Source organism: Balaenoptera acutorostrata, chromosome 3 (assembly GCF_949987535.1).
Source record: "Balaenoptera acutorostrata chromosome 3, mBalAcu1.1, whole genome shotgun sequence".
NCBI classification, from domain to species: domain Eukaryota; kingdom Metazoa; phylum Chordata; class Mammalia; order Artiodactyla; family Balaenopteridae; genus Balaenoptera; species Balaenoptera acutorostrata.
Genome location: NC_080066.1, coordinates 97309786 through 97333624, shown reverse-complemented (window position 1 = coordinate 97333624; position 23839 = coordinate 97309786). Strand labels below are relative to the sequence as shown.

General features: G+C 43.1%; 1 long non-coding RNA gene across 1 annotated transcript in view; it reads right to left on the bottom strand.

The window, feature by feature from the left end:
• LOC130707664 (uncharacterized) overlaps positions 1-23839 on the bottom strand; it is a 134612-nt gene extending 110773 nt beyond the window's left edge. Inside the window, exon 1 of the long non-coding RNA XR_009007669.1 lies at positions 23566-23839. This is a non-coding gene — a long non-coding RNA (uncharacterized LOC130707664). The remainder of the gene's footprint in view (positions 1-23565) is intronic.

Genomic DNA, 23839 nt, shown 5'->3' with positions numbered 1-23839 from the left:
ACCGCAGAAGGGAAATTAGCCAAGGGTGATACCATTGGAGTTACAAAGGATGCTCATTTCACAGAAGAAAAAGAAAACTTTGCTTTCCTGGAGATACACAATTGACCTGATACACGATTCCTGTTAAAGACTAATGTTCCTCCCTTACTTGAAGACAAGGGGTCTCTGCCTGGCAAGGTGACATGGTGTCCCTCGGGATCTAGCCCCATCTCTCTACTTCTGGCAACCAGAAAGTCACGTTGTGGGCTTCCCTGGTGGCGCAGTGGTTAAGAATCTGTCTGCTAATACAGGGGACACGGGTTCAAGCCCTGGTCCAGGAAGATCCCACATGCCGTGGGGCAACTAAGCCCGTGCACCACAAATACTCAGCCTGCACTCGAGAGCCTGCGAGCCACAACTACTGAGCCCGCGTGCCGCAACTACTGAAGCCCGCATGCCCAGAACCCATGCTCCACAACAAGAGAAGCCACCGCAATGAGAAGCCCGCGCACCGCAACGAAGAGTAGCTCCCGCTCGCCACAACTAGAGAAAGCCCGCTCACAGCAACGAAGGCCCAACGCAGCCAAAAATTAAACATAAATAAATAAATAAATTCATTAAAAAAAAAAAAAGAAAGTCACGTTGTAACTGAACCTGGCCAGGAAGGTGCTAGGTCTGCAAGGAGAGGAAAGAGACCATACCCCAAAGGGGCCATGGTTCCCAGACAACATGCAGCAGGGGGAGTGGAATATAAATCTGAATAAGGGAGAGATCATTGCTATGAAAGCACTCTCTCTGATGAACACCCAGCCAGATGGTATTAACATCCTGCCAGGGTGGCTCTTGGAAACCAGGAAAAAGCAATGGCTCTCAGGAAGTAAAATTAAAAACCAGACCACCAGGATATGGAAGAAGAAATCAAAGGCTCAAAGGGGTGGGCATGAAGTAGTACAGACAATGGAAGCTGGTACCTACCAGCAGATTACGTTCTTCAGGAGGCCAGGTGCACACTGCATCCACCAGTGATGAGGGATGCACTGGGTAGAGCAGTAGCTCGGTGGTGATGGTCCTCTGTAGGCTGGGCCATAGCAGATGCTGTTACAGAGCTGGGCTCCCCGAGAGCAATGGAGATGAAAGGAAATAACAAACACAACAGAGGCCAAGTGGCAGTGCTTAAGTGTCAGAAGCAAGATGAATGCAATCATTGTACTGAGCAGCAAAACTGGAGTGGCAGCCAGGGGCACCTGACACGCAGGGAGCTATGGAATGGTTAATAGAACATAGCATCCCTAAGAGCAAGAAAGATGGGCTGTCAACAAGATTATTTCTCAATCTGAATGGTCCAACAAAGACTGGATGATCAGGAGGCTAAGGGCAACCACCCAATAAAAAGTTGTGATCCCTTGCCCAGTTTCCAGAACTAAACCAGTTCTCAGATCTTCTACCTTCTGACTGAAGAAGAGGTCAAGTCCCTCTTGAAGGAATGACCCTGCGATGCCTCAGCAGGTGTGTAAGGTAGTGATGGCATTAGTCTTCTCCAAAGGGTCCATGGCCATTTACTCAAGTAACCACAAAGTGAGGAAAAGGGAACATCCTGGCACTATGAAGACTGACGGATACAGGGTCTTTCACCACTATTGCGCCACCTATGGCTGCATGGAGGTCCCTGATGTCTAGCTGATGGAAGAGGAAACAAGCCAGGCTTTGTTCATAGATGTGTCAGCTTGATGTATGGATGCAAAGCAGAAACAGACTTTAGTGTTCTCAGTCCCACTCAAGAGTGACCCTGGGAGAGAGCAGTGAGGGGATATCCTCCCAATGAATATCCGGTGCTGCACCTAGTCACTCACTTTGTGAAATACATACAGATCACATGTCAGTGGTCAATAACTTGACTGGTTGTTAGTGGCCTGAAAGGAGAGAGCTTAAAAGATCAGAGACAGTGAGGTCTGGGAGACAGGAATATGGAACAGGACATAAAGTGTGAAGATCTCTGGATCCCATGTTAATGTCCACCAAAGAGCACTCACCATGGAAGAGGCACTTTACAGTCAAGCAAACAAAATGATTTGGCCAGTTGACGTCTGACAGCCTCTCTCATTCACCACCCCAGTGCTGGTCCAACAGGCATTTGAACAAAGTGGTCATGGTGGCAGGGATGGAGGCTATGCAGGAATCCTTCTTACAAAAAAGCTGACCTATCTACTGCTGCTGCTAAATGTCCAGACTACCAGGAACAGAGATTATTGCCAAGTCCCTGTTATAGAACCATTCTTCAAAGAGACCAACCAGCTATTTTGAGGTACACTAATTACATTGAACCCCTTTCTCTATGGGAGGGCCAACGATCCATCTTGAATGAAATCAACACATACTCAGGGTATGGGTTTGCCTCTCTTGCCCAGAGAGCCTCTTCCAGCATCACTATGTAAGGGCTTACCTCATGTTTAGTTCACGAACACAGAATCCCACATAGCATCTCATCATACCAAGGAACTCACTTAAAACAAAGGAGGAACATTAGTAAGTACAGGACCATGGGATCCACTGTCTTGTCACATACTGTACCACATGGAAGCTCTTGACTTTACAGGGTGAAGGAACAGACTTTTGAAGGTGCTACTGAAGCACCACATTAGAGATGATACTTAAGGATGGGGTGTCATCCTGCAGGATGCAGTGAATACCTTAATCAATGTGAACTGTATGGTACTGTGTCTTCTCTATATAGAATACATGGTTGGGGATAGATGCACGGGTAATCCCACTTACCATCCCACCACATGACCTACCCAGGGAATTTATTTCTTTCATCCCCACAACTCCGGGCTCTACAGAACTGGAGATTCTGATTCTAAGAATAGAAACACTTCCACCATGGGCACTGCAAGAATCCATTAAACTTTAAGCTACAGCTGCTACCAGGCACCTTGGACCTCTTGTGTCAAAAGTTCAACAGGTAAAGAAAGGCATCACCATCCCTGCAGGGGCAACTGACTCTGGTCATAAGAAGGTTGGGCTGTTGTTACACAAGGGGAACAAAGAGGACTATGTGTGGCACCGAGAAAGACCTCTGGGGCATCTTTTGGTAACCCCCTAACCAATTACAATGGTAAATGAATAAGAGCAATAGTCGTGCTTGAGAAGACAATGATGACCAGGGGTTCAGATCCTTTAAGGATGAGGATCTGGGTCACCCACCCGGTAATCCCCCTGAACCAGCAGAACTGCTAGCCAAGGGGGAGGGGAATCTACAGTGGGCTGTAGAGGAAGGATTTGATGAATGCCAGGTGTCCCTGAGAACAGCTGTATCAATGAGAGCTATAGGTAGACCCATTAAATTTTCTCTTGTACATTTCCCAAGGAAAAGAGGCTGACCAGAATTCTAAAGGATCTGTTCCCAGATAGGATGAATTTTTAAAATAAGAAACAAGTGTTTCTTTTCCAGGAGGTGCAAGGGGTGACTTCAGTGGATGCTGTGCTACCCCACCACATTCTCCCCTTCAGTTCTGAGCTGCCAGGACTGTTAGCTGCTGACAGCTGACAATTGAGTCCTTCTCCAGGAATTGCCCTTGGCTAAAGGGAGAGGCCTCACTTAAGGACAGGCCTGCTCCCCAGAGGCAACCTGCAGCCTATGAGTGGTCAACATAAAGGCACAAAAGCTCAGCCCCTTTGTCTCAGTTTGGGACACTTCTAAAGGGACCTCCAAATTCCAGAGCTCTCCAGGATCAGCTGAGGCCAATATTGTAGTATATCCCAGTTCAACTTCTTCCTCTGCCCAATCCTTCCCATCACCCTCTCACAGATGTTCAGGGAGCTCCCTAGTAAACTTTCTGTACACAAACCTCTATGTCCTTGAAGCGAGATCTGAAACATAATATACATTAAAATCCTAAAAAACATGAATACACTTTGACGCAGTAGTCTCAAGCCTAGGATGGTCTAAGGAAATAACGAGAGATGAAATCAGAGTTTTGAGTTTGCTGTTGTGATATTATAATTTTAAAAACTATAAAGAACCTAAATGATCAATAAGAGGGCAAAAAGTAAAATAATGATATAGAAGTCTTTTCAGCCACTACAATTCATATTTTTGAAATATATATTGTGACATAGATTGGGGTTCACATATATATTAAGTAAAAACAGCAGAATACAGAACTACAAAAATATACATGGTTTGCAAACATATTACTTAAAGAACTGTCAAGTGTAAAGGAAATCAGATGACTGAATGGTAAATTTATGAGGAAAATCCAAGAAAACAGTCAAATTTTGTTTAATTGAGTAAAATTCTATCTCACAGCCATACTGATTTTTAGATAAAATAATGATAGTGAGTTTCCCAGCACTGGATATTTCAAGAATAGTGTAAATGACCACTTGGCAAGCTTGATGTAGAGTGGAATTTAGCATTAGTTGAAATTTTTAAGATACTGTGTGGCCGTCTGGAATTCCATTCCACAGTGGGTAAGTGTCTTAGAGTTGTGTGGTTTGGGTCTGCTTTCCTTTGCTTTCCCTTGGTTTGCTTTGCTTTGGTTGGTTTTTCTGAGTTAACAATTTAACTCTTGAAGACTTCTGATTTCTTTGGCTGACTTTGACAGTTCGGTGAGAAGTAATTTGCTTAATCATTCCCACCTCAAAACCCTACAATCCTCAGACCTTTATCACAAGCATTACATGAAAAGAATCCCAATAAAAGAAACTCACTTAAGATGATACCACCAAGAAGTTCTAGGCAACGGGAAGGAGTAACCCGGCCCTAATATTGAGGAAGGGGGAGTGTTCTTTATTTATTATTAAAATTTATTTGTTTCTTTATTTATTTATTTATTTTTGGCTGCGTTGGGTCTTTCTTACTGCGTGCGGGCTTTCTCTAGTTGCAGTGCGCAGGCTTCTCATTGCAGTGGCTTCTCTTGTTGTGGAGCACAGGCTCTAGAGCGCAGGCTCAGTAGTTGTGGTGCACGGGCTTAGTTGCTCCGTCGCATGTGGGATCTTCCCAGACCAGGGCTTGAACCCGTGTCCCCTGAATTGGCAGGCGGATTCTTAACCACTGCGCCACCAGGGAAGCCCAAGGGGGAACGCTCTTTAAATGTAAGGTTTTACATGTGGATAAACTAATCGTGATGATAAGCTATATTTCATGTTTATATAATCCCCTGTGCATTTTCTCTCACTTTCAGCAGAGCTCAACCGCACCAGAGCAGTTCAGAGAATCTGACCCCCTTCTACTGCCAGGCCCCCAGCATTTTCTAGGTCTGAATAAAGATCCAACACTCTCGTTTTCCCAGGTTTTGACTCCACCCCCTCATATAGTTCAAACACCTGGAATGGATAATTTGAAGGTTTTAAAGAATGAAATTTAAGGCCAACACACCGTCCCCCACTACTCCACACTCCCGTGACTACAGCCTGTCTGTAGAAGGAGACACTTAACTCCAAGGAGAGATGAGCCCCGTCTTTGTCTTCTTTGTGTCCAGCCTTCAGTGAGAAGGGTAAGTCCCTGCCCTGCCCTTTCCAACCAAGGATGCCCTAGCCTGGCCCTGAATAAGGAGTTCCTCAAAGCAGAGGGGGGCCCATGACTTTGTGTTCTCAAGAAGTCACCAAGGGACACTGACCGCCTCTCCTTCCCTCTTCACTTCATTTTTCTCCATAATGTGATTAAAATGCAAGAATATACCAAGGGGAATTGACTGGAGAACTAAAAGAGACAAAGGGACCTTCAAGTGACCTTGTGGTAAAACAAGAAAACTAGCAGTGGAAAAGAAGGGTAGTATAATGGATTTAGTTCCTCTCCATTCTGTCTATAGAACTGGAGAAATCTCTTTGATGTAGAACCACTGATTGAAGAAAAGTTCATGTGGAACTAGAACACATGTGATTATTCAACAAATATTTTAAAAGCACTTGCTCTATGTCAGGCACTATACTAGATACTGGAGATCTATAGACCTAGATCTCGCCCACATGGAAATCCTGTTCCAGCAGCTCAGAGATGTATTAGAAGATTATTTCACAACACCTGGTAGACCAAACAACACTGTCAGACACAACAGTGCTGTGAACTTATCCATCCCTTAGATGTTCCCAGGAGTGCTGAGAAAGGGAAGTACCAGCCGGAGACATCCCGAGAGGAGGACGAGTCCAGCAAGAACAACTCGAGAAAACCTACGGAGCTGCACCTGCTTTCCTCTCCTCCTCTGCCAGGCAGGAAGACAAGATGGGATTGGAGAGAGCAGATGTGAAGAACTCCAAAGAAGTGCTGCTGTCTCAGCTTGAACTACCGCAGCCCTGGGCAAAACTGCAAAGCAGGAGAAGTTGGTCTTGCAACCATCCCAACTCTTGCCTCGCAGACACTACATGCACTTAAGCTGCTTTAAATCTGCTCCCCATCTTCCAATAAGCCTACACATGCCATTAGACTACTGTCTGATTAAAAATGTAAATGAAATTTAACCTCACCAGGGCTGCCTCCACAGCCCCTGGCCAATCCTCCACCAAGACAGGCAGAAGTGGTGTAATGGAAAAAGCATGGGTTTGAGGCCAGAGAGACTTGGTTTCTCCACCCTAGTTCTACCACTTACTATTTTGTGACCGCAGGCAAGTTACTTAACCTCTTTTAAGTCTCAATGTTCTTGGCGGTAAAATGTAGATAGTAATGTCTGTCCAAGTACATTTGGGGAAAGATTAAAATACAAACAAGCTCTTCATTTCTTATCTTATCCTTCCTCGGCTTGTAAAGGGAACCTATAAAGATCAGCAAAAATAAAATAAAATAGGCATTGGCAGAAACCCTGTCCTGAATAGGGACCCCCGCCTGTAGTTTGCTGTTGTTGGTTGCCTTGGCTAGGAGGTGGGAGACAGGTCCTGGGGCAAAGTGCCGGGGCCCTGGGGGATCACCCTAGCGGGGGCCAGGCCCCCAAACAAAATATCTGAAAGAAGCCATTAGTATTTTAATCCCCCTAAGAAAGGGCACGAAAAGCAAAGTGCGTTCTTAGCGGCTTCAAAAAGTTCTGGGTTCTAAATAACGTGTTCTGGAAATAATGACAAGAAGAAAGATTAGACTTGGCTTTATTTACGGAGGTGACATCATCGGGATTCGCAGCCTCTTTCCTGGCAATAGCGCAGGGCTGGCCTCCACCGCTGCTTCCTACATGAAGTCAAGGCCCTGACCCACATCCAGCCTGGATTCCCACTGCTCCCCATCAGGCAGTCCCTGCTCAGTTCCATCTCAGCCAGCGCTTCCCTGCACCACCAGCGAGCTTCTGCTTTCCTGCCTCTGTGCTATTCATCCTTTTCTTCCTCCTCCTTTCATGGCTGTCCTTCACCTTCCCCACATGCCCACGTTCCAGCTCAAATGGACCCTCCTCCAGTCACGGAGAGGTGATAGAAGCCGGAGCCCAGGATCCGTGTCCGAGGACCAGGGCCTGGTCTGGACACTGCAGACGGGGGACTCACTCCAGATTGTGGCCCTTAACCAGGGTGCCCTTAAAATCAATTCAGGAGCTTTTAAAAACAGATAGACACCCAGAGCCCACCCCAAACCTACCAACTTGGCCTACTTTGTGGGGAGGTAGCTGGGCATCTGTATTATTAAAAGGCTCCGCCCTAGAGTCTAACATGCCGCCCCAGCTAAAAACCACAGCTCTCAGATAAGGACTTTTCTAAATAAAAGAAATTGGATACCGTGGTATTACTTCAAAGGCTCCACAAATAGAGCTGATGGGAAAATAACACAAAAAGCAGTGGTTGTTCAACCTGAACATTTACAAATCAAAGGGGCCAGGTAATTAGTCGTTTGGGATGTTCAAAGACACGGGTAAGAAACCAGTGAAAGGTTTCATTATTTCTCAGAATTTATTGGTGAGCAGAGGGGTGGAAGATGTGGAAACTGAAATGTCTGGACATTTGTCCTGAAATTAAGCAACATCTGTAGGTCTGTAATTAACAAAGTAAGGATAGTGATGGTTTAAAATATGATTTGTAGATATATCTAGGACAGTGGAGTTCTCAAGAAATAACCAAAAAGGTCTGCTTAAGGACAAAGAATGCAAAACAACATGATATCTTGTTTTTTTGGTTTTGGAAAGGGTAACCATATGATAGGAGAAAAGAAGCACAGCAGATGTTGCATTTTTGGGCTCGAGTTGCAGTATTTCATACAGCAACTCATGAAATTTTAATTGCTAAAATGGTTCAGTTGGCAGGGAGAGCAAGTCACGTGGATTGAATACAAACAAAAGATTATGAAGAAAAGGTGAGGCTCTCTGAAACTCTCCAGCAAGAGGTGCTTAGCAGGGTCCCCTGGTGTCAGTGTTTGCTCACTTTAGATTTCCTTGTGCATTCTAATTAGCAACGTGGGAAAGAGAACAAGAGACCCCTGAAAGTGATCTGAAGAAGACTTGCAAAGGTGGATGTTGACTAACCCTAAAGAGAAGTCCAAATTGAGATGGATGAGCCCACAAGGTTTAACCTACGGTGGAAATAACCAAAGGCTGAGATTATTTATAAAAAGGCAAACAAACTCATTGGAGGGACATAATCAGAGCCCCTTATACCGCAGAAACAAAAGGACCCAGACCACAAAAGTCTCAACTAACAGGAGTAAGAGTGGACAGCACCCTGGCAATGAGGTCAGGCTGTACCGGACCCAGCAAACCTGCCCCACCCGCCCCATCCTTCTCAGCCTTCCCATCAGTATCAGCCAAACGTGGACAAAGGCAAAAGCCTGTCAGTATATTGGTGACCAGTATGTTGATGGTTTCTTTCTAGAAAAATAAAATGTTAAAAGAAATGTCTATTAGCCAAATAATCTGCTTCAAGATCTTTTCCCCAACCACAGCCATTCTTTGATCAGCATGTGCAAATAGCCAAAATCTAAAAAGCCTCCATACTTCTACAGCAGCCTGATCTAAGAAGAAAAAAAAAAAGGAGGTGGGGTTGGCTGGTCAAGGGGAGAAGGGGATTCTCTATGGCCCCTGTACTGAGTGCCTGCTGTGAGTCTAGCCTGGCCTTAGTCACACGATTCATATCGGTCCATGTAACTACAGTGGCAGATCTGTGAAGCAGTCGTTATACATAGGGCCTGGAGAAGTTAAGCAACCTGCTTGAGTGTATACATCTAGTAGTGCAATCATCTGGATTTGAATCTGTGTCCCTCTGACTCCACAATCTATGCAAGGTCTTCCCTTCCACAGCACAGGCACCCACTCTTCTCTCTAAGAGAGAACATTTCCTTCTGGGCCTCAATTCTGCCTCTCTGCCTTTGCTCCTGGAGCCTTGAGAGCATAATTGGATGGTGCTAGCACACAGACCCTTTCACAGTGGCCCAGCCAACAAGCGAGCCTCTCCCTTATGTATGTATTGATGGTTTCCACTGATGGTTTCTGTGCCCCTCTGACTCACTACTCAGCCAGGGAGGGCAAAGGTCCCCTTCTCCTGGGAGTCCCCCTACTCCTTGGAAATGCTGCCTGCAGAATTCTGTGGTTCTGGCTTTTAGTGAGTCAACCTCAGGCCCAGAGGGTCCAGAATCAGGCAGAAGGGACTGAAAAGGTGAAATACGGTAGTCAGGCATTAAAAAGGATGTGGAGGGAAATTCAGGGTCCCTTGAGAAGGGCAGATAGCAGAGCAGTTAAGAGTGCAGATGCGGGAACTTCAGTGTCTGGGTGTAAGTCCTGGCTTCAGTACCTTCTATGTGAATTTGAGCAACTCTCCCTGCCTCAGTTTCCTCATCAGTAAAATGGGTTGTAGTGAGCATGCTGGGTGAAGCACTCAGAAATGCTTGATGGATGCTAGAAAAACAAAACGGAGCGGAGATAAAGATTCTAAGAAGCCTCAAAAGGCACTCTCAACATTCCTGGATGGAGAGGTTTCATATACCTGCTTCCCTTGTTTACTTCCCCAGGGACTATTCCTCATTTCTCCTGTCTTGTGTAGACTAATATACCTCTGAAGTTGTTCCTGCAACTCTTTATCCCAAAGAAGGTGGAGGACAACAAACAAGCAAGATGTGTGCTGAAGTCAGATGGCTGCCAGCCGTGGGCCTTTTGGGGGCGAACAGGAAGGAAGGGGTTGTGGGTGAGGAGGAAGGAGAGATACTCATGAAATGAGATTGCAAAAGGGCCAGTCAATATTTCTGGGAATAACAGATGCTTCTTGCTGACTTTAGAAGAGTCATTTTTGTTTTAGACCTCCTGGACCAACTGCGAAGCTGTTGAAAAATTAAATCTGAACACAGGGTACCACACCTAAGCAGGAAACAGATGAGCAAGTGCAAATGGGCCCACTGGTCCCTCTTTCCATCACACCTCACCATCAAACACCCTCTGCCATGACAGCTGTCACTGTCACCGTTGCTGCTGCCAAAATACAAAGTGGGTGTGACCCAACCCTCCTTCTGCCACAAAGGAGAGAGGACTGAATGAGGGCCCTGCTTACTCATTGGGGTGGGGTCCACATGCAAGGGTTTTCTAGCACACAGCCTCCAACAGGAGAAGAGGAAGAGGCAGGGAACCCTTTGATGATAATATAAACTGTTGTACTGCAGCTACTGGCCCCAAAGGCACTTTGGATGCCATCCTCGGATTTCTTGAGATTTTCCAATATCTAGAACATAGGAGGTTCTCAAAACATATCGGCAGAATGAAAAAAAAATGAAAGAATGCATGCAAGGCAGTGCCTGCGTCACTGTAACCCCCGGAGAAGACAGAGACAAAGCACTTTGTTAAACAAGGCATAGAATTACGAGAGGCATCCCGTGTGGTAAAAAAGAGAACTGGACTGGGCATAGAGGCTTGAGACCAGATTTCCCAAGGCTGGAAAAATGTAGATCCTAGAGCTCCACTCCCCAGGAACTGGGATTCTGGGGCCGGGCCCAGGAGTTTGCCATTTTAACAAGTTCCGTCGATGATTTCAATCTAGGTGGTCTGTGATTCCCACTTTAGGGAACAATTCCTCTAGGTCCCACTTAACTAGCAGCCTTGCCTTGAGCTTCAAAGATGATCAGAGTGCTGGCTACCTTTTCCCCCCAGGGGAACCCTTCAGCCTCTCCAAAATTAATGGATGCTATGGCCTCCCAGAGCTAAATGCAGATAGAAATGTTCTAGAGGGGATGGCACGTAAACCCACTCACCAGCAAACAAGCCCCAGGTCAACCAGAAGAGGAGTTTCTGGTTTGGCTGAGCTGTAAGAAAAGAATAACATTATCTGAACCACAACCCCTGCCCCACTAAAATTCCTGTCCCATGAAGTAAGAGCCTTCTGCGTAAAAGACTGTGTCCCTTGGAGAGGAAATTCCTGGAAAACGTAGAGGTTTTTATGGCTTAGTTTTAGAAAGAGGACAGGGTCAATCTCCCTACTATAAAATATGGGTAAATTGAGAGCTGAGTATCCTGCAAAACATCATAAAATTTTAATTTTATGTTATTGCCGGCTTAATTCTATTGGTGGACTCTTAGGAAGAACAAAATAATAAGGGGCATTCCTCAGAGCACTTTGAAGAAAGAGAAAGAGAGAAGGGGCTTTGGAATTGAGGGATGTTCCATCGGAAACCCAACAGGTGTGAGCAAGTGAGAAAAACCAAACGGGACTAAGGGGAAACGGGCAAGCTTAGCTCCCACCCTTTCTCCACTGAAGTGAAATGCAATCTGCTCACTGCATCCAGGCAAAGGGACCAGAAAGACAATGCCTGGTCCTCACCTGGAAACTGCTGGAATGCAGTCTGTTAGCATCGGGCTCTCCTCTCTGCAGCAACCTTCCTCCGAACCAAGAGTCTTTCCTATTCTGTTTGGCCACCATTTGTTGAGTGCCTAGTGGATACTCCCAGAAGTGCAGGAAAGGATCCCATCCGCCTGTCCCTCCAGGGCAGTGTCCAGTCTCATACTGGAGACAAGAACACACCCTTAAAGTCCCCGGTGGAATTTTAAAGAACAATAAATTATCAGAAATTCAAATTACAAGATCTGGAAGCACTAGCTACTTACAAATGAGTTGTTTCCCAAAAGTTTCTTTTCAAATTCATTGTTTAGAGGTCCAAACATATTTGTGCAAAGGATAGGGTTATGAATCATCCTTGGGGACACAGTGTGAACTAATGAATTCATAACGCAGCTAAAGCCACACTGTGCAATAAAAACAGGAAACACTTCTGCCCCATTATTATAATTAACGTCAAAATAATTTTAAATAAATAAATGAATAAAAATTTTACAAACTAAAAATCATTTAAACAAAAATATTTAAGAGTTATCTTTAATGATGACAGCCCCAGGAAATAAAGTTCAATTCGAATTTGATTAAAAAGAGGAGGTTATTATAGAAAGTAACAGGAAATCTGGACACAGGGGACTTTAGATTCTTATCTCACATTCTCCTTAAAAACCGACATTTTCTCTTTATAAAAATAGTACATGTTGTCATGGAAATTTTGAAAAATAAAATAAAAAAGTAAAAAATATAGGTTACGCATGGCCAACAGGTTGTAACAGCTGTTAACATTCTGTATATTTCTGTCCAGGTTTTTTATTCCAAACATACATGCGTGTGTTTTTAATTGGACAATAGAAACATTTTTGTCATCTGTTCTTTCACTTTTTTACTATAAAATTGTCCATTTTATCATAATACCATCAACGCTGTGTATTAGCTTTCTTCTTAATCCTTGCCAAATTGAGAAACCAAAAATCATGTCTCATCTTAATTTTTATTTATTTGATCACTAGTGAGATTGATCTTTGCTTTCCTTTGATTAGATGGCCACTTGTATTATTTTATATGTAAATTATCTTTTGTGTTTTGTGTCTACTTTTCTGCCGGAGTACCCATAGTTTTCTTTGAGTTGAAAAGATTATGAATATATATTAATATCGCCCTGGTCATATATATATATAACAAATATTTTCATGGTTTTTCATTTAATTTTGACTTAATTCATGGTGTCATTTAACACAGAGAATCTTTGATTCTCTAAATCTAGTCAAATCTAACCATGTTTTCCTCTTCAGTTTCTCCCTGTTTTTACTTATTGAAACTCTTCTCCACATGATCCAATATCCATGTTTGTTTTCTTCAAATTGATATATGATTGAATATTTCTATTTTGAAAAGATGATGCATTTCCATGATTATAAGACCAAACCTGTAGAGACAGATATACACAGAGAGGTCTCGCCTCTGCCCTCACCTTCCTCACCCCAATCACCCCCACTCCCTGTAGGTAACCAGTTATATTAGGGTCTTAATTTTCCTTCTAGTACTTCTTTTTGCAAACTTTAAAACAATTATTTATTGATCCTTCTGGAATTTGTACAGGGTATTACATTTTTGAGAAGTACTGTTTTTTTCCATTAAATTTTCTAATTGGCTCTGGCTGATATCAAGGAAAAAATGTTGCCTTCTGAACATTTATTTTGAACACATTCCTCTTGTTGAATTTCTAATAATTTTTCCGTTGATATTCTTGGGTTTTTGGACTGACAATCACATCATCTTTTCTATTTATACTGATCATTTCATCCTCTACTTCCAAATAGTATATTCTTATTCTAGTTCTTATTTTATTACATCTAAAAAAAACATCATTTTTCTTTGTGATCGATTTATAATTGCACTAATTATGCTTTTTAATCATAAGACTCTTTTCCAGCTCTTAAAGAAAATGACCAATGCAACATCTGGAATTGCTGTTATCATTTATATTAGTTAGGATAGGCTAAGTTATGTGGCTTTAGAAAACAACCATAAAATCTTAAAAGCTTGGAACAATGAAGGCTTATTTCTCACTTACACTACAAGTTTATTGTGGGTCATGGGAGACTCAGTTCCATGTCATCCAGAATCGAGGGCCCATTCCACTAGTGGTTACACAATCAAATGTTGTCTGCTATTGTTGCTCAGGCTAGGTGAAGGAAAGGTGGAAAATTATGCACTGGCTCTCACAGCCTCTGTCTGGAAGGGACACACGTCATTTCCAATTACATTTTACTGACCAAATCAGTCATACAAACATGCTTACCTTCAAAAGGACAAAGAAATTCTATCCTACATTTGCCTAAAAGGAAAACAACTTGGAAGTATGGGTGGACACTACTAACAAACTAATATGTCAGTCTAAAGCACACACACCCATACACACACCCACAAGTATACATGAATAGATTTTCACCATTGATGATAGCTTTTTTTAATGTATCTTGGGTTTTTGCAGGGGACAGAAGTGATTCAAGTTAGTTGTACTAACTAACTAACTAGATGATTTGCAAATAGACTCTCTAATCCAATAATGCTCACCTTCCAGTAAGATTAGAATCCATGCAAAGGTCAAAATTATTTAATTTAAAAATTATTAGGGCTTTTACTTACTTCTTCCTTTCCCCTTTGAGAGTCTAAATTAAATGTTACTGTGATTTACTGGTGGTTGATTTCCAGATGTAGGTTCATAATCATATACAGCATAGCTAGTATTTTAATTATAAATGCAAGTAATCCCTAAGAGGCCATAGTTTACTTTCAAATCTTACTCATTTCACAAATTTGGGTAATCCAAGCTAGGACTACCACTGAAAAATTAGCACCAACTGGGAAGCATAAGCAACAGAAATTTATTTCTCCCAGTTCTGGAGACTGGAAGTCCAAGTTCAAGGTGTCAGCAGGGTTGGTTTCTCCTGAGGCCTCTCTCCTCGGCTTGCAGATGGCCACCTTCTCACTGCATTCTCCTCACATGGTCTCTCCTCTGTGCATGCACATCCTTGGTCTCTTGCTGTGCTTCTAAATCTTCTCTTCTTATAAGGACACCAGTCATATTGGATTAGGGCCCACCCTCGTGGCCTCATTTTAACTTAATTATCTCTTTAAGGCCCTAGCTCGAAATACAGCCACATTCTGAGTTTCTAGGGTTAGAGTTCAACATATGAACTTGGGAGGAACACAATTCAGTCCTTAATAATATCCTAATAGTATCCTATATTTATCTTGCTAATTTCTGTCATTATTTTCATATTAAAACCCCATCTCTGATTTCTATTATGCTTATTAATAAAGTTTTACCTGTTTCTTTGTATCACTAACTTCATAGTTAGTCAGGTGCAAGGGAACCCAATCGACAGCCTAGTAGTAGCAAGGGTGGCTGGTGAAGTGAGTTTTTGTCTTTTATACTGGGAGGTGGGGAGTCATAATTGGGCTCTTTTTTGGCAGTATCTGTATTCCTCTTCATATCTCAGCATGCATGGTGTGATATGTGTACGCCAGCTTCAACTTTAGGAGCAGTCAATCACCTCAGTAGAGAATCTACACTCAAGGGTTAGCTATTTGGCAATATTTAGGAGGCTAAAAGAAATGCTCCAGCTATCCGTAAACTGAACAGTGTCCTTACCAGAGCAACCTTGGGTAGGGTTTGGCTATATTTCATTATTTCAAATCCCTCCCAGGGATTCTGTGAGTTACCTTACAGATCATTCTTGTAATAAATCCCTTTCTGCTTAAACTAGCCAGAATCTGTTTCCTTGCAGTCAAGTCATCTGACTGATACTGTTACCAAACCTTGGATTTCCAGAAATCTTATATAGCATAGTGTACATAGCACATAGTATTTTTAGAAACCATATGTAGTATAGCTATCTCCTCTCACACAACTAAATCACAGGTTGATTAGCTGATCTGTCTACATTTGGGCATATTAGACCTAAAGCAGGAAGGAGAAGAATTAGAGAATGATATCATGTCAGAACTAGAAGGGACTGTAGCAATTATCTAATGCAGATGAAGAAACAGAGCCCCAGAGAGAAAAGATTACTCAAGGCCACACCTGCTTTCATCCTTACTACCAAAAGGATGTTTTAAAGTAACTCTTTTTTTTTTTTTTTTTAAAGGATTTTCTTATTTATTTATTTATTTATTTATTTATTTTTGGCTGTGTTGGGTCTTCGGTTCGTGCGAGGGCTTTCTCCAGTTGCGGCAAGCGGGGGCCACTCTTCATCGCGGTGCGGGGACCGCCCTTCATCGCGGTGCGCGGGCCTTTCTCTATCGCGGCCCCTCCCGTCGCGGGGCACAGGCTCCAGACGCGCAGGCTCAGCAATTGTGGCTCACGGGCCCAGCCGCTCCGTGGCATGTGGGATCTTCCCAGACCAGGGCTCGAACCCGTGTCCCCTGCATTAGCAGGCAGACTCTCAACCACTGCGCCACCAGGGAAGCCCCTAAAGTAACTCTTGTAACTCATTCCATAATTCTCAGCCTAAGGATTCTTTTTTATTTAGATCTAATCTCTAAACCTATCTGTGTGAGCCTGGAAGATGAATACAGTAGGTGTTCCTAGTTGTTGGGGCTGTAACTTAGGAGAGAACAATTTTCTTTCTTTTTTTTTTTTAATTTTTTTTTTGGTGTTGAATTTTTTTTTTTTTTTAATTTATTTTTGGCTGTGTTGGGTCTTCGTTTCTGTGCGAGGGCTTCCTCCAGTTGTGGCGAGTGGGGGCCACTCTTCATCGTGGTGCACGAGCTTCTCACTATCGTGGCCTCTCCCATTGCGGAGCACAAGCTCCAGACGCGCAGGCTCAGTAATTGTGGCTCACGGGCCTAGTTGCTCCGCGGCATGTGGGATCTTCCCAGACCAGGGCTCGAATCCGTGTCCCCTGCATTAGCAGGCAGATTCTCAACCACTGTGCCACCAGGGAAGCCCGAGAACAATGTTCTATTTCAGTTTAGACCCATAATCCAAGGTGATGGAGGGAGACATGGAGAAAAGGAAACACAGCTGGGTCTTTAGTAGAGACACACCAGAGCCAAGGTGTGTTACCTGTGCACCCCTTCACCTTGGCAGGGACCCCCAGCCTCAGCAGTGATTCATTACAGGGTCATGGGTATGTCTTGCTCTGTTCTGTCTCTGTACCTGACAACAACTCAGTGAGGCTTTAGGTCAGCATCCGATTAGGTTGCCATGGAAACTTCCCTGGCTGGGGGGCCAAGAGGGGAACAAGATCCTGGTGCCTGAACCTGGCCCGCGTGTCTTCCTTAACCAGCCCAGGCTAGTCAAGGGGAGCACTGCTATCTTTTATGGATGTCATCTGGGGTCCTTCACTCCTCTGTATTTGCCCATTCAGCCATAACTGTGGTTGGAGGGGGTTTTTCTCTGAGTTTTGTGTGTGTTCTAAACCTAAACCGTTCAAAGAAAATATGTTTTTCTTGGACCACAACAAAGCATGTTTTCTGAATTAGATGCATTTTCACAAAAAAATTAGTCTTTAAACCCCTGTGAGCTTAAAAAACAGACTGAAAACTATTTCCTGAGTCTCCTCTTTTTGGAATTTATAGTGTTTCTGTGAGTGTGTATTGTTTTTGTGGGGGGAGGGGGGATGTGTGAGCATAATTAAGCAGATCCAGAAAAAAAAGGAAATAATTTAACTATTTCCCACATTACCCCATGCTCTGAGACTTAATCCTGGTTTTTTGGGTTTTTTTTAAAAGGTATTTTAAATGAATATATTTATTTAAATGAAGGTATTTTAAAAATGAAAGAAAATAGAGCTTATTATCTAATTTCTGGCTGGGAAAGGTCTTCTAGGCAACATGAAAATTCCTATAGCATTTCTTTTTTTTTTATTTACAGAAAAATTCACCTTTTTTTTTTTTTAATGGTGTACACGTTACTAAATGAACCATGAGTCAAAGAGGAAAGTTCAAGGAAAATGAGAAAATATTTTGAATTGACATTCGTAATTTGTGCCTTCTCATATTTTTCCTAATCAGTCTTTGTAGAGTTTTAGTAATTTTTTGAGACTCACTCCTGTTGATAATAAAGCTTATCCTGGATATGCATTCATTCATTCATCCTCTTGCATTCTCAAAAGCTGACTGTGTATCTATCAGGTTCAAGGCTCCGTGCTAAGAGGAATATACAGGAAGGAGCCTGGAGCATTTAAGAGCAGGATGTTGATACACATACAAGTTGAAGGTACCATGATCTGAGCTGCTGAGATTTTGGACTAATTAAAGCTCAGGAAATGCGACATCAATGTTGCTGGCAAAACTGCCAGCAAAGAAGATATCAAGCAGAACAATCCACAGTAAATTTCATCAGCCAAGAAACCTCAATTCATTATGCCCATGCAAGGAGAAAGTTAATTACTGGCTTTGGTTAATTGCTTTCCTGGCTCTGCAGTATTATATTAACACCGAAGGCAAGAGAAGCCAAGAAGGGGTTGAAAGAACTGTTCTTCCAAAATACACCGGGGAGAATCAATAACACAGATGTTCCTCTCGGGGGCCCTTGGTCAGAGCCTCCTGCCCAGATTCTAAAGGAGCTTAGTGGAAGCAAAAATGGCAGCTGCGAATGTGAACACATTAATTGGTCTTTCTTCTGCATCCAAAGTTTCAAGCCTTTCTGAACAGTCTTCCAAGACTCAGCTCAGACACCACCTCTTCAAGAAAACCTTCTGTGACTTCTCCAACCTCAATCCCACGCACACAACCAGGCCAGGCTAGGCCCCTTCTCACTCCCATGCATCCATGATGACCCCTCACAGCCCATCCCTCAATGTCAGTGTTGTGGGTCTGTGGGTTCCCCTCCCTCACGGGCCTGGTGACTACATGGCGGATCTTTGGCACACAGTAGGCACTTAATAAATGACACGTAATATTCAATACATAGATTATGAAATTTTCAGAGCGTGCATTTAAGGGAAAACATAAAAAGAAAATACTCATTGTGGTCATTTAAATAATAAAGACTACACTAAGGGCAGTTTACGTTTATAAACAGAAAAAAAAAAAATTGGCACATGGTAGAAGATAAACAATGACCTATCCCACAGGGTATAAGTAACCCGCCCCATCTTCCAAATTGCTACAAGGCAGGTAATTAGCCTAAAGGCAACTGTAACCACTAAAGATGTAGGGGCTACTTATTTTTAAGAGTGGGAAGCATTTCAGAACAGGATGTTGACACACAGACACACTGAAGGCACCATGATTTGAGCTACTGAAATCTTGGCCCAGTGAAAGCTTTAGCTGTTGGAGCTCAGTCTTCAAACTTTGCAAGATTATTGCCTGTAGAGAATATGTGAGGTTACGATCAAATAAACAAGTTACATCAAAATGTGAATTACGTACGTAATTATTATTCTGCTCTACAGTAATTAGGTATCAGTGGTAAGCGATTCATGTAGATTATTATAAGAATTAACACAGCTAAATTACACTTTCCTTTCCCCCTCTGGCATAATTTATTCTCCGCTATGTGGAGAAGAGTCAGTGTCTACAGTGGTCCTGATATCACACACTGATCAGTGCCTACCACACCTACACATGGGCACAGGCACCAACACACGGACACCTGTGCACCCGGCCATGAGCATCTTTCATACACTGGCCAGGTACTGTCCGGGGTGGTGCTCTCCATGTTTTCTCCCCGTCCAGTCTCCTTCTTATGCCCCTCCACCAGGGAGGACTCAAGTTAGGTGGGTCTGAAAAGTATACAGTTTAAAGGGTCTTATTTAATTAAAATAATATAAAATTACAAATTCAAAATTAGGTAAAAGTGAATGCTTATTTAAAACAAGAGAAGTCACACAAACTAGAAAATACTTAGAGTAACAAATGCCACAAACATAAGAAAATCCAAAAAAGTTTGTATTACACATTCCTACAATACTTTTCCACAGGCTACCTTCTGGCTCCATATATTTCAAACTTTGTTTCTCCTCCACGACACACATGCAACCAGCATCAGACACTACAGGGCACGTATGTCATGATACTACCTCTAACCCTACACCCTCCTGTTGGACACCAGGTGGGCAATAGGAATACTCATGGAAGCCATCCCAAGGCAAGCACAGCTAGTCATTACTTCACTATATGTAGAAAGGACTGCAAACCATATAAACAGATCTTTGTTCTATGTCCCCTTAGATCTAAAGAAAATGCCTGAAGTCTAACTCTCCAACATGAGGGGGAGTGTGAATGAAGCAAGGTAGAATGGAAAAGTCAGTGGACTTAACCAGTTGCAGTTAAACTATCTTAATTTTATAAATGCTGCCAAGCATATGACCACATGAACACATCACTAGGGCCCCCTCTATGGCCTTGGAAGGAGCCCAGGCACATGAGGAACCCTGAAACTTAAGCTCCATTAACTTGCTGTTAAAAACATCTCTGCCCTCCTCCCACGCCCCACCCCCCATGGAATCCACCCAACCTACCAGGCTCAACTAGGCCATGAGGCTCAAGACACCCAGCACCACATCTTAGGGAAGGACAGACAGACCAACAAGGGAATCAGGAAGGGTGAAGTCACACAGGTGCCCTCTGCCTTCAAGTCTTGGGACAACAAGGGGTAGAGGGAGTGGTTAGAGTTCTGAGATAAGTTAAGATTTGGAACTCAAGCAAGTAGACTCCACGTCATTGAATGACGATGAGCTAAGTGCTTTCCATGAGTTACTGCAGTTCATTCTCACTAAAGGCTGAAGGAGAAGGGGAAGGAAGAAAGAAGAAGGAAGTGGAGGAAGAGGAGGAGGGGAAAAGGAGAAGGAGATAAGACAAGAGAGGAAAATGGAAGGGGAAGAAAACAGATAAAGAAGAAAGGAGGCAGGAGAGAAAGAGAAAGAAAAGGTTTCCTCCCTGTACACCTCTTCCCTGAGAAGCAGCAGTGCTTACCTTTGGTGTCATAATAAAATTAAAAGCTTTTTCTCATCCTCTTAAATTAGAGTGACAATTCCCTTGGCTCAGTTCTGCAAAATGCAAGCTGTCATGATCTCACTATTAAAAAAGGGATAAGGGGAAAAAACAACCTCCCAAGAGATGGATATCATTTAAAACAAATGCCTGGTAACCCAGCCATTTGGTTGCTGGCCATAGTTCCCAGTAGCATGTGAGTCTTTCATCCAGACTGAAATTGGATGCCAATCTCCATGTCATATTCAATCGTCAAAATTCTTCACACAACAGTTGGGGTTTTCTTTATGTGTGCCCATCTTACCCTTTTAACTGACACTCGTAATTTTCTTCCAGGAAAAAAAAAAACCCAGAAAACTTGGAAATACCACTTAATCTGGACTGCACATGGGAAGACTGTTCAGAAAATTTGAAAAATTATAATTTATAAGTGGGTGGTGTGAAGTAGCACGTCGAACCTCGGAAAAGTCAAATTCTTTAGGAAGAATGTGTTTCATTAGCATCAGAAGCCGGCTCCCTCATAGAAGTCCTGGAAACCCCATTGTTTCACAGCCTTGCAGACTCATAGACTTCCTTAGCGACATGACCTCTGGAGGTCACTCAAGTCCAGATTAACTACCAAATCCATACTCTTGGTAAAGACATCCAGAAAACGTTTCACAACCTATCTCAGGAACATTCCAGGGTGTTATCATCCTCACTTTTAGGAAATCCTTCATTATTTCCAAAGATATTGGTATTGCTCCACATCCTTTGTGAAAGTAATATCAACACCTTTACAATTTCAGTACCAAAAAAGGTACAGAACTAAAGTGCATTCTACTCTTCTGCAAGCTGATTTGTCTGTACTTTTTTTTGCATCTTTAACCACCTCTATGGCTCCTATACATAACCCAGGTGCTCCCTGGGCCTTTGACTTGTGGGCAGAACAACTAAACATCTCACTCTACAAAAGATTTGGTTGGTCCTGGGCCAAAGGATTATTTCACAATTCCTAGAAACGCCATAAGGCCAGATTGCCTCAAGTTCTATAAAACTTCCTTAAGAATCAAAGCGATTCTCCACCGTGTCCTAGGCTGGATAAATCTGAAGTGATGGCGTGTTTCTAAAGCAACTGACAATCTCGACCTCTAGCCAGCGGGTAGCACCCTCCCGGGAGCAGCAATAAACAGCTCAGTAAACTCGAAAGAGAGGTCCAGGAGGGTTGGGACTCTGCTTGAGGGGGAGAGGAGGGAATGCATAGTGCAGGTGGGCCTTTGGTTAACAAGCTATGTTTGATCTCTTCTGCTCTGTCTTTCCTTCCTCCGTCTTCCCTAGCCCTCCTGATCCTCTTACCTCTCTCCGCCTCCCTATCTTGGGCATGTACCTTGTTGTTAACTGGCAAACTGGAAAGCGTTTCTGCTGATTTTAATACTGAAACATTTTTGAAACTATATGAAATGAATCTCAAAGAGCAGAACCACATAAAGAGCAAGGCTTTGAGCTGGAGACCTGAGTTGTTCCCTGGACTACCCCACCAACACGCTCAAAGTCACTTCACCTCTTTGAACCAGCCTCTTCATCTGTTAACTGGGTGGTTGGACCAGATAGCTGTCGCTAGCTTGAAAAATTCCATGGTTTTAGTTCTGGAGGAATTTCAAGCCCTGATGGAAAGTGAAGAAACTGGGAGGCAGGAGGCATGCTTTGACCTCATTAAATCAAGTCCCAGAGATGATTATGCTTTCCCAACCCACCCCTACCCCCTTATTTGCAAGTCTGCCTTCAGATGCATGGTGACAAACACTGAAAAGAAAAAGTTTCCACGATGAAACCCAGACCAGCCCATACTTACTGATACCCCAGAAGAGCATCAAGACGATAATGCATAAAAGTTGAATAAAGTCTGAGGATCTAATGGATAACATGGTGACTATAGTTGATAGCACCCTATTGTATAATTAAAATTTGCTAAGAGAGTAGAACTTAAGTGTTCTCACACACACAAGAAAAAGGTAGCTATGTGAGGTGTGGGATGTGTTCATTAACTCAACGAGGGGAATCCTTTCACAATGTATATTTATCTCGCATCATCATGTAGTCTACTTTAAATATTTCACAATTTTGTCAATTATACCTCAACAAAGCTGGAAAAAAGTTGAATAGAGAGAAGAGGATGAAAGGGGAGTCAGAGAGGCTGCTCTCAAACACAGGGCTTTCCATCTCCACCCTGGGAAACCCTGCAACCCTCACCCAGAGCACTAACAGGCCTTTTATCAAAGACGGCATTGGAGGTTTCTCATTATTACACATTAAGAGGCTGTCCTCCGTGTCCTCACTTTCCTTTCTTGCTGATCTTCCCCACTTCCATCTCTAGAATCAGGTCAAAACCCCACCATCTCCTTTGTCCGTCTTCTTGCCCCATAGCCTCAATTTCCCAGCAGATCAATTTCCCAACTCCTGCATTCCAGAAAAGCTTATTCTGTATACTCTTTCCTTGTGAATCCACTGGACTATACCTCACAGTTCCCCAAAGAAGGGATGCAAAGACACAATAACACCAGAAGTAACACTCTGTCTCTCTCCAGTCAGCCGTGAGTCATGTTTGGGACTAGATTGGCCTGCTGGCAAAGGGACAGGAAGAGAGAGAACACTGCAACTTTTCTGGAAAGCACCTTAATAATATACGTGAAGAGTCTTTAAAACATTTTTATCCTATGACCTGTTCTTACTTCTCTTACCCTAAAAAATTCAGAAGAGGTTCAAGCAAAATGTGTGTGAAAAGACCAAGCAGAGGGAATTTAAAAGCTGCATAAGTTATGACGTTTGTGGCTCTAAGTAACGAAAAACAACAAACTGGCTTAACTAATAAGCACATATCCAGAGAAATTTGGAGGTACATGGCCTTTAAGGTTGGCAGATTAAGCAACTCAAAAATGTGCTCTGACTTACAGGTTCTGTCCATCTCTCTGCTCTTTCTTCTGTGGCGCTGGTCTCACATTAAGTCTAGCTCCTCTAGTAGCCAACAGCACCAACAGCGCTTATCAGCATTCTCGTTCACGTCCAAATGGAGATGGAGAAAACCTGATTTCACGTGGCTCTTTCTTCAGAGGAAGAACTGGTTCCAGAAGCCTTCAGCAAAACTCTCATTAGCCAGAACTGGGTCTCATGCTAATTCCCAAATCAATCACTGGCTGGGAAGCGGAGATGGGGGCGGGGAACATAA